We start from the raw sequence: 12449 nt of genomic DNA on the forward strand, positions 1-12449 counted from the left end.
ATAAAATAAATAAAATTAAATTAATATTTTTTTTAATTAATCATGTTTATCTATTTAAAGAGTAATGATAGGGGGAGCGAAATATTTGTAACGAAAGGATGTGTAAGGCAGATTTATACTACTTTTAAATACATATAAAATGAAACCATATGTATAACAAGAAAATTGATGTTTTTCAATTTAAATCTAAATGAAAGATATAATAAAAATAAAAACACTAATAGAAAGCAAAAAAAAAAAAAAAGACTATATTGTTCAATAAAAAAAATTGATTTTGAATTAACAAATAAAAATAAATAAAAAAATTTGCATACCGAAGAGATCTTAGATCAAATAAAAACAATAAAGGAACCTTAAAGATATTGAAGAAAATAATTTAAAATTTAATATAACATTTTAGTAGATTGTTGACTAAGTATATATAACATTTATTTTTCTTTTTTATCTTCACTATTAATCTTATCTTTCACTTCTTAATATTTATATTTTTTTTCTCAATATTTATATTTTCTCTCTTTTCAATATGATCGTATTTAATAGGGCAAATTACATGGGCGGCCCTCAAACTATTTCAATCGCTCACTTTTGTCTTCAAATTAATTTTTGAAACAAATTGTCCCTTCAACTTTTATAAATGTCACCGGTGGCCCTTCCGTCAACTTTTTGGTTAAACCTAACGGTTTAAGTTTAAAATATTATTTTTTTATATATTATCTTTAATCTTATATTTTATATTTATATATATAATTATTAAATCGCTTATATATAACCTTTTATATATATATTATTATTAAATTTTATATAATTATTAAATCTTTTAAATAATAAATAAATAATATATATATTATTTATTTTTATCTATATATATAATTTATATATATTATCTTTAACTAATTTATATATAGTATTTATATAATATATATTTTAAAAAATAATTTAAGTGTTAAAAGTATTTGAATAGTTAGAAAGTTACAATCACTTTTAATCTTTCAAATTATTTTGTAAAATATATATTCTATAAATTATATAAATTTATTTATATATATATATAATTAATGATTAGGGATAATCTATAAATATATATTCTATAAATTATATAAATTTATTTATATATATAATTAATGATTAGGGATAATGTATATAATTTATTTTTAAATTTTGTTTTATATATTAGGAATAATCCATATAATTTATTTTTAAACTTTAATTTATATATATTAAAAATAATTTATTAAAAGTAATTGTAACCATCTAACTACTCAAATATAAAGGTAATGTTAACCTTCTAATTACTCAAATACTTTTAACACTTACATTATTTTTTAAAATATATTATATAAATATTATATATAAATTAATTAAAGATAATATATATAAATTATATATAGATAAAAATAAATAATATATATATTATTTATTTATTATATAAAAGATTTAATAATTATATAAAATTTAATAATAATATATAAATAAAATATTATATATAAGCGATTTAATAATTATATATATAAATATAAAATATAAGATTAAAAATAATATATAAAAAAATAATATTTTAAACTTAAACGGTTAGGTTTAACTAAAAAGTTGACGAAAGGGCCACTGGTGACCTTTATAAAAGTTGGAGGGGCGATTTGTTTCAAAAATTAATTTGAGGGCCAAAAGTGAGCGATCGAGATAGTTCGAGGACCGCCCAGGTAATTTGCCCTATTTAATATATATTTTTTCAATTATTATTATTATTAAAAAAAACTTAATAATTGATTTTTTAATTTTTTATTATAATAAATATTTTTTTTAAAAATTATTGTGCATATCACATTATAAACTCATTTTAATTATTTCTCCCTCAATAATTTATTCTCTTTTATTATTAAATCACAAACTACTAATATTGAAAATAGATATAATTTATGATGCTAAGTAGTTTTTTCCTATAAAAAAATAGATAAACTCAAATCAACAATTAACATGGTGCTATTGAATGTTGTTGATTGAGTTTTTTTAGTTGCTTCAATTTCTATATTTGATTTTATTTCTGATTGAGCTTGTAAGAGATATCAAAAGTGAATCAACATTAAAAGAAAGAGACTTTTATGGAAAGAGAAGAGAGAAACAATATTTTTAAACATTGTTAAAAGAGAATCCGTTGAATAAGATAATTAATAATTTATTTTTTATATTTTTTATATATTTAATTAAATTAATAGACAAGAAAAATAGTTAATTGAACTAAGAGAAAGAGAAAGAAATAGTTTATCAATTATATTATATTATTTATTTTGTAAATGTAGATGTTATTATACACTATTTGATAAAAAAAAAATTGGTAAGTTTATTTCAGTGTACTTTTACAATTTATTTATATAAAATATTACTATTATTTATTTTAATTTGACTATTTTTTACATTGAAAATAAATTTTAATTTTTTAATGAATAAAAGAGAATAAATTATTGGAGTAAATAAATAATTAAAATGCGTTTAAAATAGTATGATAAAAATAATTTAAAAAAAATATATTTATTATAATAAAAATTTAAAGTGATAAATTATTAAGTATTTTTTAATAATAATAATAATAATTGAAAATATATATATATATATTAAATGTAATCATAATCAAGAGAGAAAAAATATAAATATTGAGAAAATAGATAAATTATTAACCGAGATAAAAAAAATATATATATTATACTTAATAAGCAATCTAATCAGCCTTATACGTCTACAAATATTCGCTCCTCATGTCACCGATTTATACTCTCTTTTGTGTTTCAAAGAATTTCCTCATTATTAACCTGATTGTATTAATATATAATAAATTATATTAAATGCATCCGGGCTGTATATGGCCCATCATGTCAATTGTCAAGGATAGCTTTCAATCATTGAATGTAAATAAGATAATTTATATGTACTCGCCGCCGAAAGTGGAATGTGTATGTGCTTGTTAAAATAAATTACAAATATATATATATAAAATAAATATATATATAAAAAAAATAATGTACAAATAAATAAAATCACCAATTAAGATGTTGATTCGAAACATGTGTTAGTCACATTTATTTTAAAACAGTTTCATCGTCTCCCGTTTGTGTTGGAGCTTATCGTAGATGGTTGTCTCCCAGGGTACAAAGAATTCAGTAGTGATTCTGCACTGAAATCACTACTCGTCGAACTTGATCAACGTACCAGAACTATCACCGGGTTTCAACGAAAATATCGAGCAAAGAACTCGAAGAACACTCACAAACTAAGAAAAAGACTTTTGTAATTCTAGAGTGAGAAAGAATGAAATGATGAAGTGAGTTTTAGATTGGAGATAAGAGATAAGAGATAAGAGATTTTATATTGTTGAAAAGTTAAACCATTAAATAAAATCATCATTTGATCCAACAGTTGACATTGTTTGTCTCTTCATTACCTTAACATTTTTCTCTTCATTATAGAGTAATTGTTTGTAAAAACAATTAAGGCATTTACAATTTAATATTAACATTACATGGTTTTCCAATTTGTTAATAATAATATTAATTATCATAACAAATAATAATAATAACAAACTCATGTAAATTACACTACAAATTAACAACATTTTGTTAATTGGTCATCAAGCAATTTTAGATCAATTAATTTAAATTAATCAATTTAAATTAATTGATTTAAATTATACATTTGTATCAAATTACACCCTTTAATTCACGTTTGAATTTGATTTGATTTTATTAACCACATTCTAATTTCTATTCATTAACGGAATTTATAGAACTAGTTTAAAAATTCCAACAATCCCCCACATTAATGGAAATTGAAAGATTAACCCGGTGAAATGTTCAACAGTTGAATTCTACATAGAATAGGTAGGGGTAACCCTTTGAACCTTCCCTTATGAAAATATATAACTTTACTAGTTGTTTGATTAATAGACTCGATGTCCTTGAACTATTCTGTCATCTGTGTAAACGATTACACACTTTCACATAGAATTCTCTCTGATACATGTCAAGCTCTCATGGTTGTGTCCGTTTTGGCCATGGAACACGCGTCTAGTTCTGTGAGAGGGTCTAGAATTGAGTCGTGCAATTCTTTCGAAGCGGCCACACTTCTCCCTCACATAGGTGATCTCTTTGCTCACAAAGAATTATTAAAAACGATATACTTATCCTCGTCAAAATATATATTATTTCGTTATAGGATTAATCCTCAACAATAACTTTCCAAGTCAGTACAATTAGGTTGTCCCATTGAACCTAGTTCTTGGGATCTCCAGTTTGTATAGATTGAGTTTTCCTTCATACCAACTTATAGTAGGCTAATATCTCAAAAGACTTCAAACTATTTCTCTATTTAATAATCTGATTAGTGGATCCATAATGTTATCTTTGACTTACATAGTCAAATTTGATAACTCCATTAGAGAGTATAGTCTAATGACATTATGTCTAAGACGTGTATGTCTAGACTTGTCATTGACTATAAGTTTGTCCAATTTCAAATTACTATCACAATAATTAGAAATTTTTTTTGGTACATTCTTAGTTAACCTTGAAATATCTTTTAATATGAAGCACAGTCATTCATACATGCTTATCATTTAATGTTTTATGAAAATATTATTTACTTGGCTAACTAGTAGACAAAATGTCTTTGAACTATTCTACATTCGTGTAAACGATTTTATATTTTACATAAAAATATTTTATTTTTCGACATAAGTCAAAAATATAGATTATAACGTTTAATCTATCCATCATAAGTTTCTTAGATGATTTTCATACGTAGATTGCACTTCTAAGTGTAAACATATTCACTTTTAGACGTAAAGTCTTTCATTTAATAATATCAATATATCATTTGATAACAACATGATATTTCGTTTAGTGCAATTCATATCTTTAATGAATTATATCATTTTTATCGTAATTTTTAACGATAAAAATATCATACAAAAGACACGTAATAAAATAATTTTCATTGTCTTCATGATATATATAATTGTCACATTCACTTTTTAATAAAAGTATTATCCAATTTTCATATCATTATTATAAAATTTGTTATAAGTCAAGACTTTATAAACTTTAATTTTCATTTATTTCATAAAATCCTTTTGAAGACATTGATTCTTCAATTTTTTTATGAAAGTAATGTCAAAATATGACACATTTCTTGATCTCAAATCCTCAAATTTTAAATATCGATTTGAACACCAACTCAGCAAATATAAACAAGACATTTTTCTTGTTATTTCTTTCTTTTTGTAAAGTTGCGTAACTTTATCTTTTATAGAGAACATATTATACTAACAATAAATTATTTTTTTATTTATCATAATATACACAATTATTTTTGTGTTATAATAAATAAAAAAATTTGCCCCCACATTCGTGTTGGTATCCTTTTTAAAGCACACACATTTTATGATTTAAATCAATGGTTTTCTAATCAAGAAATTGTTACACAATTCTTTTACAAATTTATTTTGTTATACTTATCATACATTGAATATGATAACTATATCATAAATATTTAATTGAATAAAACATAATTTCTATACAAGAGATTAAAATGTTTATTCATTTATAAATCATTTTTCACATAATCTCTATATAAGAAATTAAAATATTTAATCAATTAAAATATTTATTTAAACACTTCATTTCTATAAAAGAAATTAGAATATTTAATCAAATAAATATTCACCGTATCACATAATTGCTACAAAAGAAATCATAATGTTTCAAGCATCTTAGACCGAAGTCGCTTAAATATTTATTTTCGGTTGCACGTTTGCATCCCATAATATCGGCATGTTTGCCACATTATTCTCAAATCTAACAAGACTTTTCTTGTAATTATTTAATTTTAAAATATCAAATTAAGTCTTAATATACAATTGAACAATTTATATCAAATATATTATATTAAACCAAAATTAATATATATCCATATATATGAAATTATATATTATTAATTTTAGTCACCACAACAAAACAAATATATATATATATATATATATATTAAATAGCTTAGAAACATAATTAAATAAATAATATGTCATATGTTATTAAACAAATATATATATATATATATATATAATTTCATTTGTCATTAAAAATACATTTATAAAATGCATGATAATTAAGTATAATATTACAATTAATTAGAATGTTCATCATTTATCTTTAATTAAATATAAAACTAACTAATTATATAAATAAGTATTCGTCTCATCAATTAATCGTTTCTTAATTAGTTAGATGACCTTTAACATTCTATAACAAATCTTTGTCAATCAGAGAACACATATTTTGTGACAAATTTCAAAATTATTTATTAAAATAAAATAGATAAAAAATAATTTTATTTATTTATATATGTATATAAATTTCTAGATAATCATACTTATTATGAATGAACATGAATCATCATTTTATTAGTTAATATGCATGATTTATATTAATAATCACTTAGCAACATAATCAAATTAAATATAACTACAAATACATTTTATGTCTTAATCGAAACACTTACATTGCCATGTTTTGAATAATAGTCGATGTGAAGCGAGTATGCACTCTCAAAATAAATCTGGGTAGATTGTTCTTACCGAGACAATTTTTACAAATACAATTTCGACGAACATAGTTGTGTCTCTTTAAATGCATGAATAAAATAAGTTCTAACACAAACAACTTATTTAATCTCATTATACATATGACCTTCATTTTCTGTCATTATTAATCACATAATTTCTATAGAAGAAATTAAAATGCTTCAAAATATAAATGACAAAGTCATTTTAGCAAATTAAATTTCTACATAACAAATCATTAAGTGCCCCATTTTATTTCATAATTTCTACACAAGAAGATAGAATGATTCTAACATTCATGGTTAAAATCTTTTTAACAGATCAAATTTCTATATAAGACATTGTTATGGACACTCATTCATCTTATAATTTTTACACAAGAAATTGGAATGGTTTCAACATCAATGACTAAGGTTATTTTAACTAGTTAGATTTATACAAATAAATCATTGATCATTCCATTCATCTCATAATTTCTATACAAGAAATTGGAATGGTTTCAACGTAAATGACTAATGTCATTTTTATCACGTCTGATTTCTAAAAAAAAAAACCAATGCATCTGAACTTTGAACCACTACGCCAATGCGCCCTTTCATCATTGTACGACTTTTATGACCTTTTGTATCCTTTAATTAGAAGAATCTATTTATTTTCTTTGACTCAACTCTATCAACAAACAAATATATACACACATTTTAAAATGATATCTTAATACCATAATAAAATATAGTATGTAAAATAATGTATAAATAAATAAATCATCTCTCTTTATTTAGTAATAATTCTACCACATTCTTATTAATTATAAACTCTTAATTAATTATTTTAAGACTGAAATCATATGTTTCCATTATAATTAATTTTAATTACTATTAAATATAACCACTAATTTTATTTTATTTGAAAATTATAACTTAACCTTTTAGTTAATTTTTCATTTATTAAAATAATAATTCCAATAACTATCAAACTTTTAATGGAAAAGAAAACAAATTATTGTTTTCTAAATTATTTCAATAAAACGTTTGTATAATGAATATACATCATTTTTCTTTAGAATATAAATCTACATCAACATATATTAGCTTATAAAAGTAAGCTTTCATACAAATAATATTAATAATAATTAACATTATATGTATACAATAAAGACTTATCTTTATTTGTAGATTCTTCTATTCCTTCAGATGAACAACTTTATCTTATCGAAATAAGCCATCATCTCCTTTGCAACATCGCGACTCGTATTTCTGAAACATCAAAGACAAAGATTTTCGACGGCAAAAACTACTAAATAACTTAGCACACAAAGCTATTTTAAGATTGTTAGAAATCTTGTCTTGAAATAAATTACTGAAATATATATAAAATGATGTACAAATAAATGAAATAAATAAAATATATGAAGAACAAAATCACCGATTGATATGTTGATTCGAGGCATGTGCTAGACACATTTCCCTTAAAACAGTTCCATTGTCTCCCGTTTGTGCTGGAGCTTATCGTAGATGGCTGTCTCCCACGGTACAACAAATTCAATAGTCATTCTGTACTGAAATCACTATTCGTCGAACTTGATCAGCGTACCTGAACTATCACCGAGTTTCAACGGAAATATCGAGCAAAGAACTCGAAGAACACTCACAACATAAGAAGAATTTTGAAATTCTAAAGTGAGAAAGAATGAAATGATGAAGTGAGTTTTAGATTAGAGATGAGAGATTTAATATTGTTGAAAAGTTAAATCATTAAATAAAATCATCATTTAATTCAACGATTGACATTGTTTTCTTCTTCATTACCTTAACATTTTTCTCTTCATTATAGAGTAATTGTTTGTCAAAACAATTAAGACATTTACAATTCAATACTAACGTTACATGGTTTTCTAATTTGTTAATAGTAATATTAATTATCATAACAAATAATAATAATAATAACAAATTCATGTAAGTTACACTACAAATTAACAACATTTTGTTAATTGGCCATCAATACATTTTAGATCAATTAATTTAAATTAATTAATTTAAATTAATTGATTTAAATTATACATTTGTATCAAATTACACCCTTTAATTCACTTTTGAATTTGATTTGATTTTATTACCCACATTCTAATTTCTATTAATTAACGAAATTTTTAGAACTAGTTTAAAAATTCCAACAATCCCCCACATTAATGGAAATTGAAAGATTAACCCGGTAAAAGGTTCAACAGTTGAATTCTACACAGAATAGGTAGGGGTAACCATTTGAACCTTCTCTTATGAAAGTATATAACTTTACTAGCTGTTTGATTAGTAGACTCGACGTCCTTGAACTATTATGTCATTTGTGTAAACGATTACACACTTTCACATAAAATTCTCTCTGATACATGTCAAGCTCTCATGGTTGTGTCTGTTTTGGCCATGGAACACGCGTCTAGTTCTGTGAGAGGGTCTAGAATTGAGTCGTGCAATTCTTTCGAAGCGGCCCCACTTCTCCCACACATAGGTGATCTCTTTGCTCACAAAAATAATTAAAAGCGATATACTTATCATCGTCAAAATATATATTGTTTCGTTATAGGATTAATCCTCAACAATAACTTTCCAAGTTAGTACAATTAGGTTGTCCCATTGAACCTAGTTTAAGAGATCTCCAGTTTGTATAGGTTGAGTTTCCTTCATACCAACTTATAGTAGGCTAATGTCTCAAAACATTAAAACTATTTCTCTATTTAATAATCTGATTAGTGGATTCATAATGTTATCTTTGATTTACATAGTCAAATTTGATAACTCCATTAGAGAGTATAGTCTAATGACATTATGTCCACTAGTAAAAAAATAGGTTTCTGTAACGATGCCTAGTAACGGCGGTCGAACGCCATTACTGAAGATTTTTATCAGTAACGGCTATTAAAAACCGTTACTATTATGAACATATCTGTAACGGCTATTAAATGCCGTTACTAATAAAATGAAACAGTAACGGACATAAGAATGAACCATTACGGATAATAGCAGTTTAATTCTTTTTTTTCGAATTAGTGGTATCAGTAACGGTTATTGAAGAGCCGTTACAGATACTGATTCACTTTGCAGTTATTGGAACTGGTTATCTGTAACGGTTTAGGAATTAGCCGTTACTGATTATATATCTGTAACGGTTACTGATGAACCGTTACAGATATGAAGCCGTCTTTTCATCTTCTTTCACTATCTGTAACGGTTTAACAGTAACCGTTACAGATATGAAGCCGTCTTTTCATCTCCTCTTTCGCTATCTGTAACGGTTATTGAGAAACCGTTACAGATATGAAGCCGTCTTTTCATCTGATTTTCTACTATCTGTAACGGTTTATCAATAACCGTTACAGATACTACTTCAATTTACAGTTTTGGAATTTGTTATCAGTAACGGTCTTCGATTTTCTACTATCTGTAACGGGTGTTCAATAACCGTTACAGATAGTGTTAAAAAGAAAATAAAACGGCATATATCAATCTGTAACGGTGTTATCAATAACCGTTACTGATAGACTAAAGTAACCCGTGAACAACTTCTTCTTTCTTTTCTTTCCTCTTCTTTCTTTTCTTTCTTCCTTCGCGCTTTCTGCTCTTCTTCCCCGATCAGTCGCCGCCATTGTTGAAGTCGCCGCCCGTGAAGTCGCCGCCCGTGTTGAAGTCGCCGCCAGGTAAGTTTTCTTCCCCTTTTCTTCTCTCCCCCGTTCCGCCGCGCGTTCCACCGTGTTGAAGTCGCCGCGCCGTTCTGCCGTTCATCGTCGATCATCGATCATCGATTCAACAGGTAATTAAGACTTCTTCTCCCTCTAATTAGGATTATTTGATAGACAATCACACCATTTTCATCATGCATTAGGGTTAAAAATCTAATGGTGCATTTTCATAGCCGTTTGGTTCTATTTGGTTTCTGCTGTTCTATTTTGGTTTGATTTCTGCTATTAGGGTTTGTATAATATGCATGTTGAACAGGAAATATAAGGTTTTGTTATTAGGTGAGATCAAATGGCAGCTCTATTTTGGTTTGATATATTTCTGCTATTAGGTTTTGAACAGGAAACCTCACAGCAAACAAAACTTCAACTGTTGCTATATGATTGAATGCTTGCGTTTGTACATTCTATTTCATCCTAAGTTTAATGATAGAATACAAACAGTGAATATGTGATCAATATAGTTATGGTTTTACCTAGGTTTCAAGTGTGGCATGTAAAAATATGACAAGGGAATCCAAAGTAATATAATAAGATGGTCCATCCATATTATTAAGTGTCAACTGAACCCGAAAACAAGTTAAGAAAGAAGTCCCCACTACTAAGTAAATCAATCATATTCTAGGCCAACTTTTCCAAAAAACAATCATCATTTACACAAGTTGAGCAAGAGAAAACATTATTGAGTACACAATTGTTCCTTTTTCAAAGGACCATCATAAAATTCATATGTTAAGTAAGTTTAATAATAATATTGAGATGGATCTAAAATAATATAATGATTTCACAGGAAGAAAGGAAGATCCCTAATTACCAGTTGGATCAGTATCAACATCTCCATTTCCAGCTTCCTGAAACCGTGATCTAGACCTAGATTTTGAACTGTTGAATTCGTTCTTTACTGCCGTTTGAACGGTATAATCAGGTAGTCCATCATGTTACTTCTTATATATGTTGAACTGTTGAATCAGGTTTTCATTATCATTTTTTGCATTTGAACTATTGAATCAGGTTGTACGTATCCATTTCAATTCTATCGGGGTTTGAATTTGCCATTGTCTTTGCTGCCGCGGATTGTAGTTTGCACTTCAAAATTCAGGTTAGTTCTTATTTACAATCAATGTTAGATTGTTAGTAGATTATTGATGTTAGGTTAGTGGATAATTAATTTGTATGTTAGGTTATATAATATTGAATGCTAAGTTAGATTATTTGATGTTAGATTTAGGTAAATTATTTGAATGTTATATTATTGGATTTAGGTAGATTAAGTTAGATTAATTTGTATGTTAGATTATTGCATGTTTGGATTATTAGATTAATTGTATGTTAGAATATTATTGGATTGGTAGATTAAGTTAGATTAATTTGCATGTTAGATTATTGCATGTTTGGATTATTAGATTAATTGTATGTTAGATTATTGGATTGGTAGATTAAGTTAGATTAATTTGCATGTTAGATTATTGCATGTTAGATTATTGCATGTTTGGATTATTAGATTAATTGTATGTTAGATTATTGGATTGGTGGATTAAGTTAGATTAATTTGTATGTTAGGTTAGATGGAAATTCCAGACAAAACATGGATGACTATACTTCGTACCGATCCTAAATATAGTGAGGGGGTTGACAAATTCATAGAATTTGCTGAAAGGTCTACGGGTAGATCATCGATTGCATGTCCTTGTGTAAGGTGTGCAAATCTAGTATATGAGAATAAGAGTGTGGTTAGATCCCATCTTATTGTATACGGAATAAGACAAAATTATGGTTTTTGGTATTTTCACGGTGAAAAGAGATCAATTGGACATCAACTTGTAAATGCTGTTACCGAGAATGTGGAGGAAGATGAATCAGATGATGAAATTGAAGACGAACCGATCAATGAACCACCGAATAACGAGACTAATATCATGGAAGACGAACCTGTTGAAGTTTGCGAGGATCATCTAATGGAAGATATTATTGCTGAGGATCATCTAATGGAAGATATTATTGGTAATTTGTACCCTAATGTCAACATTGATAATGAATGGTCGAGTGAAAATGAGCCTCCCGTTGATGATGCTAATACGTTTTACAAATTGTTGGACGATTCGAAACTACCTTTGTATGAAG

The sequence above is a fragment of the Impatiens glandulifera genome, chromosome 2 (genome assembly GCF_907164915.1).
Source record: "Impatiens glandulifera chromosome 2, dImpGla2.1, whole genome shotgun sequence".
NCBI lineage: Eukaryota > Viridiplantae > Streptophyta > Magnoliopsida > Ericales > Balsaminaceae > Impatiens > Impatiens glandulifera.